The following is a 10,235-nucleotide window of genomic DNA, read 5'->3' as shown; positions in this document are numbered from 1 at the left end:
CTTAAACTCAACTAAGATTACATAAGGAAAATGTAGTAAATTCAGAATTTTGAGTTGGACTGAACTTAAAAAAAATTATGTTAAATTTAAAAGAATAATTATAAATTTTTTTATAAAATAAGTGAATAAAAGTAAGTTTTATCATTTTATTAATATTAATTAAATAAACAAACAATGAATTCTATTGAATTTTTTTAAGAAATTAAGGTTTATGTCACATTTATATCGTTAAAAATATATATACTTTTTTTTCGGGGTGAGCTTCAACCTACCCGAGTTCTACAAAGATCCATCCCTGAGTATTCATGAATTTATTTATAATTTATTAAATGAACTCTTATAAGTAATTAGTATATACGGTGATTTCTCAAGAACATCTAATATATTAATGTAAGAGGATAAATATTCTCAATAAATTATTGAGAAGCAGAGCACCGACACAATCACATACATGGATTTTCCAGCAAAATAAATAAAAGATAAACAATAATAGTTACTCTTAAAATTCAACACATAATTCATATTAATATTAAGATATGATTTAAACTTGGGAAGAGTTTTCTCAATAAAAATATTTAACAAAAAGTAAATGTCATTTTTGTTAATATCAAAATTAGTTTTCATAGTTATATAAAATGATAATAAATAACAAAAGATTTTTTTTATTTAAATAACTGCTTATATATAACTAAATTGACTAATAAACCTCAAGAGTTGAGGTGGGTACTGGGTAGTAGAAAGTATTTGCATAAAAGATAAAAGGTAATTGTCATAATCTTAAAATTCATTATATTTCTCATCAATTTAATACGAATAAAAATCATAACCTTAAAATTCATTATATTTCTCATCAATTTAATACGAATAAAAATTGAGTTGGTGACTTTTTATAGAGAGAGAAAGAATTACTGTCCTTAATTATTTATGCTGAGTTTTATTTTAAAAAAACAATAAAAACATCTTTTGCATTTTATAAAAAAAATAAAGGATAAAATAAGCTAATTTAGTTTGTTTTTTTCTTTGTTAAGATGATTAATTCAGGATTTTAATTAATTTGAATGATACAATAATTGACAAAAATAAACTGTTGCAAAATTGACCATTATTGACTTAATAGAACCAAAATTGACTGTTCACATGGCTTGTCTATCTTCCAAACGAGGCCCATTCTTCTTGTAGCGACGTGACGGTATGGGATTGATGAGATCAATGCCTTTGTTTTGTTTTAGAGCCACGTTATTTCATAATTTTTTAAATTTTATATTTTATATTTATTTATTTTTTCTCAATCTTTTAACATTTTATGTATGTCACTGTAATAATAATAATAATAATAATAATAATAATAATAATAATAATAATAATAATAATAATAATAATAATAATAATAATAATAATAATAATAATTGGGAGATAGAATTTTAGGGAAGGAACGGTTGAAAGAATGAAGTGGCCCAATTTGATTAACAAAAAAAATTTATCTCTTCTCACCTTTTATCTTTTTTCTAACCATAGTGACATATCATTTCTTTTCTCAAATTCTCTTCCTCTATCACTCCTCTAATAATAATAATAATAATAATAATAATAATAATAATAATAATTAAAATAGAGAGCACGATATTAGGGCAACTACTCTAAATTATTTTTTAAACGTAGTTAAAATGTGGAGTTGCACCAAACATTGTTTTTTTTTTTCATTATTAAGTAACAATTAACAATGTGATTATAATTTTTTTAGCAAAATAAATAATAAAAGTAGGAGCTCAAGTTGTGTTTTGGTAGGAGACTTTATGGACATTTATATATATATATATATATATATATATATATATATATATTATAATATTTTCTTTTGTCTTATGTTTAAAATAAAAAAATAAATAAAAATTTATTCTGAATTTCTAACTATGTCTAGAAAACTAAAGATATGATGATTAGATTGTTTAGAAATAGTATTTAATTTTTTTTATCTACTCAAATAGATGAGAAGAAAGTTGCTCATATGGGCCATATATATCATCAGATTTTCATGTGTATTGAATAAACAAATAGTTTGGCTTTTTGACTTTTGCAGCAAAGATGGATATGATGATAAAAATTATTTACACACTTTTTCTTTTTTTTTTAGGAAAATTCGGTTCATATTAGCTGGTTAGTTATATTTATTTTAGAAAAAAAAAATATTTTTATGATATCATACATATTCTAATTATTAAATTAATAATTCATCCATTAAAATTAATATTCTTATTTTACTTTTATTAAATTTAATTTTAATAATTCATCCTAAAATAAAATCTCAAATAACCCATTTTCTTATAATCAATATTTTATTTTTAAATCATAAATATCTAAAAAAATATCACAAGATCAAACAAATTCTTATAGAAAATATCTACAAATTTAAACAAAATTGTTTTGTAAGATGTAGACATAAAAGCATTTAAATTTAGTGCTAAATGGAGAGAGTATTAAATAAGTAAATGCTGCATTTATTGCTTATCAATTTATTCACTCTTCATTTTGAATATATTGAATAACATTATACAGTGTTAGTTCGAACTAATGAAATGACATATATATATATATATATATATACACACAAAAATATATATATATATATATATATATATATATATATACACAAAAATAAAACATCATTTTGTTTGTTGATTTTTGTTTATTTATACAAATGAGATGACACTGTGTTGTAGTAGGATCGAAGTAACTACTCAATATATATAGTTATAGCCTTCATATGAAATTGTTGCATAAAAATATATGTTTCTTTCTAAAGTTTGAAATAATATATAAAGAAAAAAACAAAATTATACAAGACCCCAATTAAACCCGATAAACATTACATAATTTAATTCACTGGGATAGCTTATGTAATAGATTAAGATTATTCGATTATCCAATTATGAATTACTTATAATGTTTTGGAGCTCAGACCCTGGAAGGACAGGGAGATGAGAACTTGTGGAAAACTTGAGCCATTTCTTGTGCTCCACAATCTTCAAACAAGGTCTAATAATTATCCCCGCAATGACTGCAGCTAAACCCGGAATGAAAATCTTTAGATTGCGAGCAGACAGGGCGAGCAGCATCACACAAATGAACACCGTCGGAGGAACACAGATCAAAACAGCAACCAATGTTCCTCCAGGGATCTTGTATGACCGCGATGCGTTTGGATATCTCATTCTCAAACGTATAAACGCCACAAACTCCAATATCATCCCCACGCCATACAAAAAGTTTTGAACCTCGATCGCATCACTAACACTTTCTAACCAAAAATGCAACACTATCCCCGAGCTCGAGAACAAAATCGCAATCAACGGTGTCCCGTATCGAGATCTCTTAGCAAAGAACTCCGGAAGCATTCCTCGTTCTGCCATACCCAAAAGCTGGAAAGAATCGCTGCTCATCTCCGAAACGAACATCCCCATGCTGGACATCGCAGTCGCCCATTGAATCCACCAACTCAACCCAGCTCCTCCTATTAACTCGGCAACTTTGGCGAACGAACCTTCCTCCCACTCTACTACGCCTGCTTGGACAGCTCCTGTCCCACACAGTATGGGAAAGAAATAGGAACAAACGACGAGGATCAACGCGAAGAACAAAGCCTTGGGTAACGACTTCTTCGGATCACGAACCTCTCCGACCAAAGTGCTTATCGAATCCCAAAAGTTGAGATTCCAGAAAAGCGTGTTGAGATATAACTTCCATTTGACTTGTTTCAGTTCTTTGGATACAAGCCATCGTCCCGGCCTTAATTTTGGGATTGAAATGAACATCATGACTAGAAATTAATGGGACGAGATAGAACGATCCCATTGCAACGGCAGCCCAACCTACGATGGTTAAGCCACGAAAGTTGACGAAAGTGAGGAAAAGATTCAAAGCAAGTGCCGTGATTACATTCCGATAGCCTTCAGAGAGAGCGGGAATTCCAGCCTGGATATATTTGAGGAGCATGAAAGGATAAACGGTATTATCAATAACTCCACTAAGCCATTTGACCCAACCGACCTGAAAACCCAGTAAGGGCCCAAAGAAGATGAAACCCAAACCACGTAGCCACCATCTTCGGGGAACATGGTGCCGAGCTCCGCAGTTATGAAAGCTTCGGGTAGGCTCCATATCAAAGGGAAGATGATGAAACCCATGAGAGCAAGGAAGGGGCCACCTGCTCCTACAACGTCCTCGATCCCAAAAGGACCCCCTGAAACTTCATAGTAAATGAGGAACATAAGGGGTAAAACTGGCAACTTTCTTTCCTTGTGCTGCATTAATAATATTGGAGCGGGAGAAGGAGGAGGAGATTGGCGGCCTTCTTCTCCTTCTGCAGTCGCACTATTGCTAATATTGCTGTTGCTTGTTGTGTGTATTAGTCTCTGCATGAGAAGAAGAAAGATGGTGATCATGTATGGTTAAAGAATGTCGATCCATAGTTTTTGAGAAACATATATGACATTAATATATATTGAGTTACTTGTTTGATGTTTGATTGTTTGAGGGGTTTTTAATGGTTGATGAATTAGTATACCGTACATTTGCACGAGTAATAATTATACAAAACCGTGAAAAAAATATTACGGTAAAATTTTTATGGACGGGTCAATCCACAATCCGACCCAAATATTTATTTACTCTCACATTTATCCAAATTAACCACAACTCTCGACCTAACAATCCGGACACTTTAAAAATTAAGCATCATTATATATATATATATATATATATATATATATATATATATATATATATATATATATATATATATATATATATATATATATATATATATATATATATATATATATATATATTAATTAGCTACAAAGTTGAACTTATATTGTTAAAATATCACGCGTTTATCAAATTTTGAGTTGAATTTAAAATATAAAGTGTTATTAGCCTAGTTGCTTAAAAGGTTGTATTTGTTTTTGTTAAGTTGCAAGTTCAAACCATACTTAATATTTTTAATTTTATTTTTAATCGTTTTAAGTTTATGGACGGGTCAACCCACAATCCGACCCAAGTATCCATTTACTCTCACATATATCCAAATTAACCACATCTCTCGACCCTCCGGACACTTTAAAAATTAAGCATCATTATATATATATATAAGAGAGTTCATTTACTAACCAATGAAATTCAATTCCAATTATTCTTTAAGTTAGAAATTACAATTACAATAATATAATTAGAACTAATTTTATAATTTTCAATTCCACTCATTTTAATTCAAAATTATAATTTTAATATTTATTTTATATTTTTAAATAAAACATCTTAATATTTTATATTTACAATTAAATTGTTGAACATATATATTTTTTTAATTTTGAAAATTAAAATGTCAATATATATATATATATATATATCATTTTTTTTTTGAAATTAACCTTAAAAAGTAATATTTTGTTTTTTTTTTTAATTTAAAAAATTAATATGTTAAATAATATTTTTTTAATTTAGAAAGTTAATATCAAATTCCAATAAACTCTTCAAATTAAGATATTTAATTAAGTTATATCAAAGTAATATTTTAATAATATATAATTAAATTGTTTATTATATTTTTTTTAAACATATGAATTAAAATTTTATAGTTTTTTCAAACATAATAAAAATAATTAAATTGTAATTCAATTTCAATTCCTACAAAGTTGGAATTCTAATACCAATTCTAATTCACTCATCTAAACATACTCTAATATCCTTTGTATTTAAAATTTTAATTTTATAAAAATAAAATAAATGTATTTTTTAGTATTTTAATAGATAAAATAATAATTTGATTATTAAACTAATAATAATAATGTGATAAATAAATAGTTTCTAAAAATAATAAATAAAATTTCAAAAAGATCCCTAAAATCCCATATCAAACCAGTTCTAAATGTTTATTCAGAATAATAGTATATTTAAATTAAATTAGTAATAAATTATTAAATTGAATATATTATATTTTATTAAAAAAATATTATATAAAAAATTATATAAGACTTATTCACTTAAAACTATTAACTTTTCTTTATTTTTATATATATGAACCGGATTTTATTTTTTTTGGGTGCACGTGGCTAACATGATTAGTGGAATTAAACATGAAGTCATGAACCCGTAATTATGAGATTCCTTAAAATTTAAATAACTTTGTTTTTAATTAAAAATTAATACAAAACTTTTAATTTATAATATAAAATCTTTGTCCTAATTTCCGTAAGCTTGAAGTAAACTAAAAAATAAAGAATTTAATAATGATTTTTTAAAACAATTTAAGCCAACAAGGTTATAATTTTATAAATAATAACTACTCTTTTATCAATTATATTACTCAATTTATTAAAATATTTATTATTTTATTATTGTGTATTAATAACATTTAAGTACCTACTTACTTAAATTATCACAAGTAATAATTATTTAAATAATCAACCGATTACTTAAAAAAAATATAGTGATTGTATGAGATATAAGTAAAGCTAAAAAGAAATATCATTACTTATATAATTTAGAGATATATAATAGTTTAACCATTAAAATTAATAAAATAATTAAATTTAGTTGATTAGTAAAAAATTTCAAATCAAGATAGTTAAAATTTATATTGAACTTTTAAAATATTACAATTTAAAAGATATTGAAAATACTCTAAACTGTTTTAACTTTACTATTTAAAATTTACGAATTTACTAATTTACTATTTTATGCTACTCTTTTTTAAAACAGAATTGTATTACAAATTAAAAAAGAATTATTCTTCCAAATAAATTAACTTATATAACTGATTTTATAATATAATTTATATATTTACAATTGAAAATAAACTTTAGGTTTAAAATTGTACAAATTATAAACTATTTGAAATAAATTCTTAATTTTGACAGTTTGTTTTTTAAAAAATTAATTAATTATGTGATTTTCTGTTGATTAACCCTGCTCTATTAATGGATAAATTACATGTTAGCTTAATACATAGAAATAACTAAACTTTGTTTATTAATTTCTTGTTAAATTCATAGTACATTGTTTTTCAAATGAATTAGTTATTTTCTTTTGGAAATGATTAATTAATTAATCATGATTTGAACTTAATTATATTACAATATTGTTTAATTAATTAATTACCTGTTCCTGAATCTGATGAACATCGTTTTGATCCTCGGCCGCCGACGCCAGACCGGAGGAGGACGGTTGGGCATCCAGTACCGTTACATCCGATTTGCAGGTAATAATTACGATCTGACCCGTAGAATCCGAGCTGCTATTCGTCATGCTGCTGCGGGCAAAGATCAAAGAAAGAGGTTAATTAATTAAGTAGCTAGTATATATCAATACAATTGTAATATATATATATATATATATATATATTTGACTTTTAAGCGGTTCGGTTCGGTCGGTTTATAGATCAAAATATACAACTAAACTGTTGAGTCGGTTTGTTTAAATTACAAATCATCGGTTTCGGTTTATTGATCGGTTTGATGATCGGCTCGATCGGTTATTCGGTTAGATCAAATTTTAATAAAATAACAAAATTTTAAAATAACAAAAATATATTTTTCAAAATCTGTTCCAATTACAACAAGTCAAAAAAAACTATATCAAGCACCAACAGTTGAACAAAAATTTATTATCCACTCCAGAGAGTCAAGAAAAAATCAAACCAATTTTAAGTTTTCAATAATTAAACAAAAATTCAGTTAACAAACAACAATTGAACTCAAAAATGGAAATATTGAAATTAAAAAAAAACACCAACATGACATTTATGACTTTGAACATCCAACCTTCAATCTCCAAATATCTGGATAAAAAAATTAAAAATCATTTATGTTAAAGACTTTCTAGAAGCTTCATAAATGTATTAAGTAACTTTCAAATGATCACCTACAACACCTTTTTTGGTATCAAACACAAAACAGTTTGGAGGCACATATTACTTATCTCATTACTTTTAGAGGCATATGCATAATCTTTTCCACAATAGTTGCAAAGTCACCTAGGTGGATTTGAATTTCCTAGTTTTGTAAAGTGATCCCAAACTTGAGATGCTTTCCTATTTGATTTAGGAATATTAATAATATCAGATTCATCTCTTTTTCTTTTACCAACAGTAGCTTCATTAACTTTTACTATGAGCTTCACTAGTAGCTCAATTAGTAACTTGAGTATTCCTAATTAGGGGTCAGCAAACGGGTAAACTCAATCCGTATTACTCAACCCATATTCAACTCAAATTAAATTTATTCAACCCATAACCCAGCTCATATTATTTACTAATATGAGTTGGGTAACCCAAATATTTTTTATTTAACATTTATTTGTCTCATTTAACACATTTTTATTCGTTTAACACATTTTTAACATTCAACACGTTTTTGACACATTTAACACGTTTCTCACGTATTTGACACGTTTAACACGCTTTTCATATTTTTGGCACGTTTAACACGTTTTTAACATGTTTAAGACGATTTCACGATTATGACACATTTAACACATTTTGACATATTTTTCACGTTTTTGGCACGTTTAACACGTTTTGACACGCTTAACATTTTTGACATGTTTTTAACATGTTTAACATGTTTTCACATTTTTACATGTTTAACACTTTTTTGACATGTTTAACACGTTTTTCACGTTTTTCACATTTTTGGTACGTTTTGACACGTTTTTGACATGTTTAACATGTTTCTCACAATTTGAACACATTTGATACATTTTCACACGTTTAACATGTCAAAACGTGAAAAACGTGTTAAACGTGCCAAAACGTGAAAATGTGTTAAATATTCAAAAACGTGTTAAAACTTGTCAAAACGTGTTAAAGTGCAAAACCATGTTAACATGTCAAAATATGTTAAATGTGCAAAATGTGTTAAAATGTCAAAAACGTGTTAAACGTGCCCAAAACATGAAAAATATGCCAAAAACGTGAAAATGTGTTAAACGTACCAAAACATGTTAAATGTGCTAAAAATGTGTTAAAAGAGCCAAAAACGTGTTAAACGTGTTAAAATGCGGAAAACGTGTTAAACATGTGAAAAATGTGTAAACATGTGAAAACGTGTTAAACATGTCAAAAACGTGTTAAACATGTAAAAAATATGAAAAAGTGTAAAACGTGTTAAACGTGTGAAAATCGTATTAAACATGTTAAATATATCAAAAATGTGTTAAACGTGTGAAAAATGCGTTAAACATTAAAAACATGTGTTAAACGTGTTAAACATATCAAAAACATGTTAAACGTGTGAAAAACGTGTTAAATATATCAAAAACGTGTTAAACGTGTTAAAATGTCAAAAACATGTGAAACGTGTCAAAAACGTGAAAACCGTGTTAAACTTGTCAAAAACGTGTTAAAAGTGCCAAAATTTTGAAAAATGTGTTAAACTTTTCAAAAACGTGTTAAATGTATTAAACCTGTTAAAAATGTGTTAAACGTGACAAAAACGTGAAAAACTTATGAAACATGTGAAAAACGTGTTAGTAGTGTGAAAACGTATTAAACGTGTTAAATATGTCAAAAATGTGACCAAAATGTAAAAAATGTGTTAAAATGTCAAAAAAGTGTTCTACTTGAAGTTGGAAGATGATTAGTTTATATTGGATTAATAATAGAAAATTAAATTAAATTTATATAATTTAGGTAATTTGGGTAACCCTAACTAAACCAAAATTAAACTTAACCCAACCCAATCCAAATTAACTTACTCAAATTAATATTTTGGGTTTGGGTTAAGGTTAGGTTTAAGTAAACCCAAATTATGCTCACCCCTATTCATAACTTCATTAAGAACTTGAGTACTATGTTAAGATTGAAATTAAAGTTCTTGATTATTCATTTAATATTCATCTACATTATAAATATACAATATAGTTAAAACTTAAAATATGAAGTACTATTGAATATTGATTATCCAATTATATTATATTATATTATATTATATTATATTATCCCACCCACCTGTCATATCTACAATTTTATTTTCTGTTTAATTATTAGGATTTAAATTAAAAATAAATTATACTATAATAACTAGCATTTAGCAAGTGCATCTGTACGAATAATGATATAAAAATAAAGAAAAATAATTACGATTAAAATGTGATAGCATTTTTAATTTTACTCTCACATATATATTCAAATTAACCAACTCTCGATCCGACAATTCGAACAATTTAAAATTTAAGCATCT

At 26.2% G+C, this 10,235-nt stretch overlaps 1 pseudogene; it reads right to left on the bottom strand.

The window, feature by feature from the left end:
* Window positions 1–2,924: 2,924 nt before the first annotated feature.
* On the bottom strand, window positions 2,925–7,302 carry LOC124928891 (annotated as a pseudogene).
* Window positions 7,303–10,235: the final 2,933 nt, after the last annotated feature.

The sequence above is a fragment of the Impatiens glandulifera genome, chromosome 3 (assembly GCF_907164915.1).
Source record: "Impatiens glandulifera chromosome 3, dImpGla2.1, whole genome shotgun sequence".
Lineage (NCBI taxonomy): Eukaryota > Viridiplantae > Streptophyta > Magnoliopsida > Ericales > Balsaminaceae > Impatiens > Impatiens glandulifera.
This window is presented reverse-complemented; position numbering and strand designations above follow the sequence as displayed.